General features: G+C 34.8%; 1 long non-coding RNA gene across 1 annotated transcript; it reads right to left on the bottom strand.

The window, feature by feature from the left end:
* Window positions 1-4,660: 4,660 nt before the first annotated feature.
* Window positions 4,661-6,409, bottom strand: LOC128548307 (uncharacterized). Its single transcript, XR_008366929.1, has 2 exons — window positions 5,854-6,409; window positions 4,661-4,790 (listed from the first exon to the last, which is right to left on the bottom strand). It is a non-coding gene; the product is annotated as an uncharacterized LOC128548307 (long non-coding RNA).
* Window positions 6,410-7,111: the final 702 nt, after the last annotated feature.

Genomic DNA, 7,111 nt, shown 5'->3' with positions numbered 1-7,111 from the left:
TTTATTTTCCTTTTTATTCTTCAGTTAATGAATTTATAACTTTATTGAGATGCATTCAGGAAATTTAAAAACGCCTTATCTAATCATTGAATTACATTTATTTTATAACAGATTTTATTAACTACCGTATGGCGGCTGTGAGACCTGTCCATGTAGTTGGATCCACCGTTGTCACATTTTCAGTTCCTTTGGCATCACGAGGGGCCTCCGTGGCCGAGTGGTTAAGGTCGCTGACTTCAAATCACTTGCTCCTCATCGATGTGGCTTCGAGCCTCACTCGGGGCTTTGAATTCTTCATGTGAGGAAGCCATCGAGCTTGCTTACGGAACGTCGGTGGTTCTACCCAGGTTCCCGCTCGTGATGAAATAATGCACGGAGGGGCACCTGGGGTCTTCCTTCACCATCAAAGCTGGAAAGTCGCCATATGACCTATAATTGTGTCGGTGCGACGTTAAACCCAACAAAATAAATAAATTTGGCATCACAAAGTCCATTTCATTAACTGTAATAATGTTTTGAGTATGCTATTATTCTTTTACGTATGCATTCTATGCTTCCAAGGGATCTTTTTACAGATGTTATTAACTATCAAAACAGCAATCTTTAAGTGCTCTGTGGCGGCTGTAAAAAGTCTCCCCGTACTTGGATTCAGTGTTGTTATATTTTCTGGTCCTTTTGGATCATGGAGTCCATTCAATAGATGTGTAATAGAGTTCCGCTTAAGCCGGTGCTAGGGGGCGTGAGAGGTGATACACATTTTATTACCTCTCATGAACAGACTCAATCAAACCGAACCTGCTATGATTCTTTTTGGTTGCATTGTATGCTTCCAATGGATCTTTTTACAGATTTGATTGCTTACGTCAATGCTAGGGGCAGGAGAAGTGTTGCGCATTTCATTACGTCTCATGACAAATGATATTGTTTTGCTTTGTTGCGTTCTGCGATTCTGAAAGATCTCCTAACATATTTTATGTTCTAATGCATTTACATTTAGATAATGTATAATTCCAATTTGTATATTTAGAATGAAACAAAATAGTAAAAGAGACAAATGGTAGCAAATTAAAATGAACAGTCCATCGTACGAGTGGTGTTTAAATAAAATCTGTTATTGATTTTTGTAAGGCTAAATTAACAATTAGAAAAAAGAAAATATTTAAAAAGATCCTTTGGAAGCAAAGAACACAACCAAGCAACATAAGAACAGACTCGGTCAGGCTGAGTCTGTTCATGAGAGGTAACACACCTTAGCACCGGAGTAAGCGGTATTATATAACACTAAAAATGAACGTACTCCATGATCCCAGAAAACATGACAACACTGACACTGGTTTCACCTTATCATTTCAGGGTATTTCCCCTGCGCAGAAACACACGTATTGCTATTCATGACCGTAATGCTGCAAAGTAGTCTCTCTCTCTCTCTCTCCCTCTCTCTCTCTCTCTCTCTCTCTCTCTCTCTCTCTCTCTCTCTCTCTCTGTCTGTCTTATGTACTCTGTTGCGAAAACTGAAATATTGAACTAAAGACACTTCTTGTGACAGAGCATTTACCTGACAGCAATGCCTTCGTAGCCTAGTGGTAGAGCGTCCACTTCGAGAGCAGGAGGTTGTGGGTTCTATCCTTGGCCGCGTCATACCAAAGACGTAAAAATGGTACTAGTAGCTTCATCGATTGGCGCTCCGTATTAAGAGGATAGTGCTAGGACTGGTCAGCCCGGTGTCTGTATAATGTGACTGGGTGGGATATCACTGTATAATGTGGCTGGGTCGCGTGTCTATGTCGTAATATATGTACAGTGGTTTCTGTGGAAGACTATTAGTAATATTATTGAATAACCCTCGTATTTGAAAACTTAAACAAAATCTTATTAAAAAATCCTTTCTGCCATGCCAAAATAAATTTTCTACTATATGTATATACCAATATTTTTTTGCAGATCATGTCACACATCTTTTCATGTAATTATACAACCAGCAATACTTTATCATAAAGATGCAACGTCTGGTGGTAAAATAATAATTCAGTCGGATAATAAGTGTAAACTCTTGGTCCTAAAGCTTTTATTCATGGTATATATCTATCTGGCCCCAGATATCAATACATTTTATAAAGTTTAACTTTAAGATTTTCTAAGACGGTGAAAAATCAGTTAAGCCATTAAAGACAGATCTACTTGGGCCTATGGATTTTACAGATCTGTACATTTACTATATAAATCAAAATGCTCTATTCATTTTGAAAAAAAAAAAAAAAAAAAAATGCCTAGCCACACTAATGCAAATAATGTCTGTTGTGTTTATTTTGTGAAATATTGATTTTATTTGAGAAAATACAGTCAATTGGGATATATTAAAACTTTCGTAGAGTGCTACAAATGCACTAAAATTCACTGGAAAACTACCTAAAACTTAACTCAGTAAACCGTAGATGGCAATTTCTTTACTGGTAGAAAATGCCAATGTTTCAAATAAATACATTTTCGTGTTGATTTGATCATAACAAATTTTGCTCAGATGGCTCATGGATATAAAACTGCAAACAAGATAGGATTTAGTCATACTTAAAGATACAGCATACTTACACAAGCAAGCTAATCCCCTATAGGCCGCCGTGGCCGAGCTGACTTCAAATTACTTGCCCGTCACCGACGTGGGTTCGAGCCTTACTCGGGGCGTTGAATTTTTCATGTGAGGAAGCCTCCCAGCTGGCTTACGGCTAACAGAAGGTCGGTGGTTTTACCCAGGTGCCCGCGCGTGATGAAATAATGCACGGATGGGCATATTAGGTCTTCCTTCACGATCAAAGCTGGAAATTCGCCATATGACCAATAATTGTGTCAGTGCGACGTTCAAGAAAACAAAAAATCCCATACAATAAGACGATAATTTGTTATTATAGCACAAATTGTTCTAGTTATATTTAAAAGCAAATGTTCAAGAAAATGTTGCACTGATTTTTATAGTTTTTCTTTGTTACCAATAACGATAAGATTCTGGTAGGCATATTCTTATCCTTTGATATCCAAATAGGCAGTCCTGATTGGCTGTCGTTTTGATTGGTAGTGAGAAGTATTACCTTTCTGGGAAGTAGTGATTAATTTCATTTGGTGAATATATCAGAGAAAGTGCACATCATAAATATGCTGTATGAACAATTTGATACAATATTTCTATTTTATTTTGTATCAGGTTTAGTAAAGAAATTAATAACATTGTGCTGTTATCATGTCTATAATTATGTTAAAGGTGTTAAGGTGTAACCTGTCAAATTTCTACGCTCTGACAATAATCCACACTGGTATTTATTATTGATTACTGTCTGATTACGGTTTACTGTTATTTGACGAAAAACACGTAGTGGAGGGTGGTATTCTAGACCTTTGGAGCTCTTGTTTCCTTCTTTGTCTATATAAAGCCGTCATCATGGATTGAGAGGAGTGAAATTTCTGGATGGGACTCGTGGTCACATTAGTATGTTTGGCCGCCATTTTAGATTTATTTAGAGAAAATGTTTGGAAAGTCATTAGTTGCAGATGGTCAGGTAAGAAGATACAATGTATATGTGAAGACTTGTAGCCTGATCGGTATTATGATTTAAAAGTGTGTAGAATTGAAACAACGCAATAAACTAGAGCTACCCATGTAAGTCAGTGAGCCGCCAACTAATGGCTCTCTCACCTAAGCAGGTAAAACACAGATTCAGTAATAGTCACCTAAGCCTGTAATAAAGTTTTAGCGGAGTTGTCTACATTTTTTTTTTCAAAGTTTTCATCCAGCTTGTTCAGAACAAGATATTTTAAATATGTTTCCAGACTGTCTACTTTGACGCAAATAGCCGCACACATATGTGAAAAAGATGGTGCTTACTTGCAGTTTTTACTTTTACATATAATATTTAAAATCACATTTATTAACCTCCATTATACAGGGCAAATCAGTGTTTTCTCTCTCAAATATTTGAAAATGAGGTCGAAGAAAAATGATGGCGTGTTATAAACAATTATTCGTTCTCCACCTCTGATACATGTGGAGAAATTGGCAGCTACTTGCGAACAACAGTTTAGTACCAGTACAGAATCCAGGAACAGTAGTAAGGTTAACTGCTCCAGTTACTCAACTGAATACTGTTACAAATGGTGCTTAACCCAGAACAAAATATATTACAGTAAGTAGTGGCTTAATGATAAAAGTATTCTGTCTGGGCTATGTATATTTATCATCTTTACAAAACTGTAGATACTAGATTGCATCAAAATGGATTGACAAACAATGGAAAATAAAATTCTAATTTGGTACATACGTATTGATATACTGTATACTCGGAAATAGTATCATTGCTATCCTTGAATGGTTTTATGAGATGTATACGAATCTCTTCATTTTGGCTCAACCTCTGTGTTGGCTACAATTTCTTGACAGATTAAAATTAATCCATAGTTAAATGTGAAGGATATGCAAGTTTTTGTTCCTGGTGAAATGTGATTGTATTTTTATCATAAAACACAATCATGACATAAATATTGATGTTTTTCTCGCTCTATTATATAATGAAATGGATGAAAATAGTTATTTGTGTTCGGCTACAATAACAATACTTCTTCCGTACAGCCGAAATGCCTACTCAGTTTCGAAGTGATTGAAAAGCGTTACTACTACGACAGACGACGTTTTATTACAAAAACAACGACAACAACCAATACAAATAAAACAACACACCCAACCGTCAAACCAACGATGAGGCCAATGTTCGGTTTGTTGGAACTCTTTGCTTCCGAAGCAGTTGGTACTGAAAATATAATTTAAATATACTACTACGTGTCATGAATCATAAAAACAAGTCACATTTTGAATGGTATAAATGAGTTAAAAGCTCTTGGAAAAGGTTGTCGAAACCTTACCTATTTCTTTATAAATACAAACAGTCTTCATTCCAACATACCGTGCTTGCAACTATAAAGTGGAAAAATAACTGTAAGAACCCTCATTTTCATAACAAAGTTATGTGACATTTCAGCGTACATTTATCAAGTATCAATATACGAAGCAACTTAGTCTAAAAAAAATCTCATTTTAAGATACGGTACTCTTAATACATACAAAAACGTTTACATAAATTTCGTTATAAATGTTAAAAGCAAAATATTAGAGACTATCTCTTTTTATAGCTCTAAACAGGTAAAAGAAAAGCCAATTTATATTTGGAAGATATTATTCATCATTCTCATCAGTTTAATTGTGTGATTAAAACTTTCACGTTTCATTTTATTTCAAAATATGGCCTATGAAACTCTATATTATTTTGATTTACCTGAAATAAATGAATTAAAAAGTCGGCGTATTTGGTTTTCCAGTAATACATTGTAATTTCATTTCTACAGACGCTGTTAAAGAAAACGTTGTATGTTTCTAACTAGATACTTGTACTTCAACCCTTTAATTTGATAAATATAAATGCACATTTTGCAACTGCATATAAATAAAAGACTCTATCAAAGTTTGAAATTAACAAACAATTCAAATACCACAAATCTTGTATGCGGATGAAAGTGGTTTATTTCAAAAATAAGCGTTGTTCTTATTGAACATCGATCCATACGAACATAGTAAAATTGGACCGATACCCTATGCTTCGTGGCAATTTATTAAAAGAAACTACAATTTGCTTTTAAAATGTCCCCGTCTTTGAAGTGATTGTTCAGCATGTGTATATCACTTACAAGGATACATCACTTATCATAACTTGTTACTGGATGTGCCTAGAACATAAAAACCAACAGAACGGCACCAAAGAAAGGCTTGTTTAGTAATTAATAAAATATTTATTAAACTTACTGTAATTTATCACTTACTCTTAAATTTGTATGTCCGCGTTGAGATGATGATAATATCGTGTTCATTATTAGGAACATTCTTATGTTTAATGAGAACTTGAAACAAATAGTCCTTTCCATCCTGCAGAACTGGTATTGACAGAGTACTCGACGTCTTAGCAACTTCATTTCCACCGCACCTGCCAGTTATACATTCAGATGCTTCTTCTATCTCTACTGGCGACCCGTCTTCATACAACACTGGAGTCTTGCCTGTCTAGATAGTTTTAGAACTCGCTGTAAAAGCATAGAGCTAACAAAACCTTCAAAAGGCGAATATTATAAGTAACGAAATGTACATAAACACATCAGCTGCCATATTTTATAACTAAAGCGTCGGTTTACATAAAAGAGGGTTTCCAATTATGTCATTGTGAAGAATAAGTTGCTTTTATTACACTGATGACTATTTAAATTAAAATGCAAATTTTAAACATACATCTTCTACAGGAACCCATCCGTAATAAAAATAATAATTGAATAATTGTTTGATTCCAGTGTGATATCAGAATATATATTGTCACTGAAAAGGGAGACAGTTCTGACATGTTCGCATTTAGAAAAATAACAAAATTGTCTCTCTAATCGCTGACAATATATTTTGATAAACAAATTTCCTTTTTGTTTTATACTAATTTATGAAGAATCTGGCCTAGATGATTAAAATGAAAGGGATTGCAAATTATCTTCATACGAGTTTCTGCTGTAATATGTTAACTAACCTGGTTTATATGTGATTTGAAACAATTTGGGTATTGTTTAAATACTTAATGAGAATTCTGCATTCAAAATGTAGGGTAGAAGCAGATGATAGTGTCCGAAGTCCTTCATCAAATAAACTCTATAAGCCTTTTCAGCATTTATTCGTTTTTCATAGAAAGCAATGATCATGATAGTTCCATCCAAAGAATGTTGAATTGCTTAAAATACATTGCAGAGAGTCATTACAACCACTACCTTAAAATGTTGTAATTTCATTTGATGACAATGACTTTTTTGTGTTACATTATTTGCAGCAAAGTACTACTGAATTGTAAAAGAAATGCTACAAAATGACTAAAGCGTAAGAAACACTTTCAAAATGATTCATTGAAATGATAAATGAGCCGTGCCATGAGAAAACCAACATAGTGGGTTTGCGACCCGCGCAGTCTGGTCAGGATCCATGCTGTTCGCTAACAGTTTCTCCAATTCCAATAGGCTTTAAAAGCGAACAGCATGGATCCTGACCAGACTG

The sequence above is a fragment of the Mercenaria mercenaria genome, chromosome 14 (assembly GCF_021730395.1).
Source record: "Mercenaria mercenaria strain notata chromosome 14, MADL_Memer_1, whole genome shotgun sequence".
NCBI classification, from domain to species: domain Eukaryota; kingdom Metazoa; phylum Mollusca; class Bivalvia; order Venerida; family Veneridae; genus Mercenaria; species Mercenaria mercenaria.
This window is presented reverse-complemented; position numbering and strand designations above follow the sequence as displayed.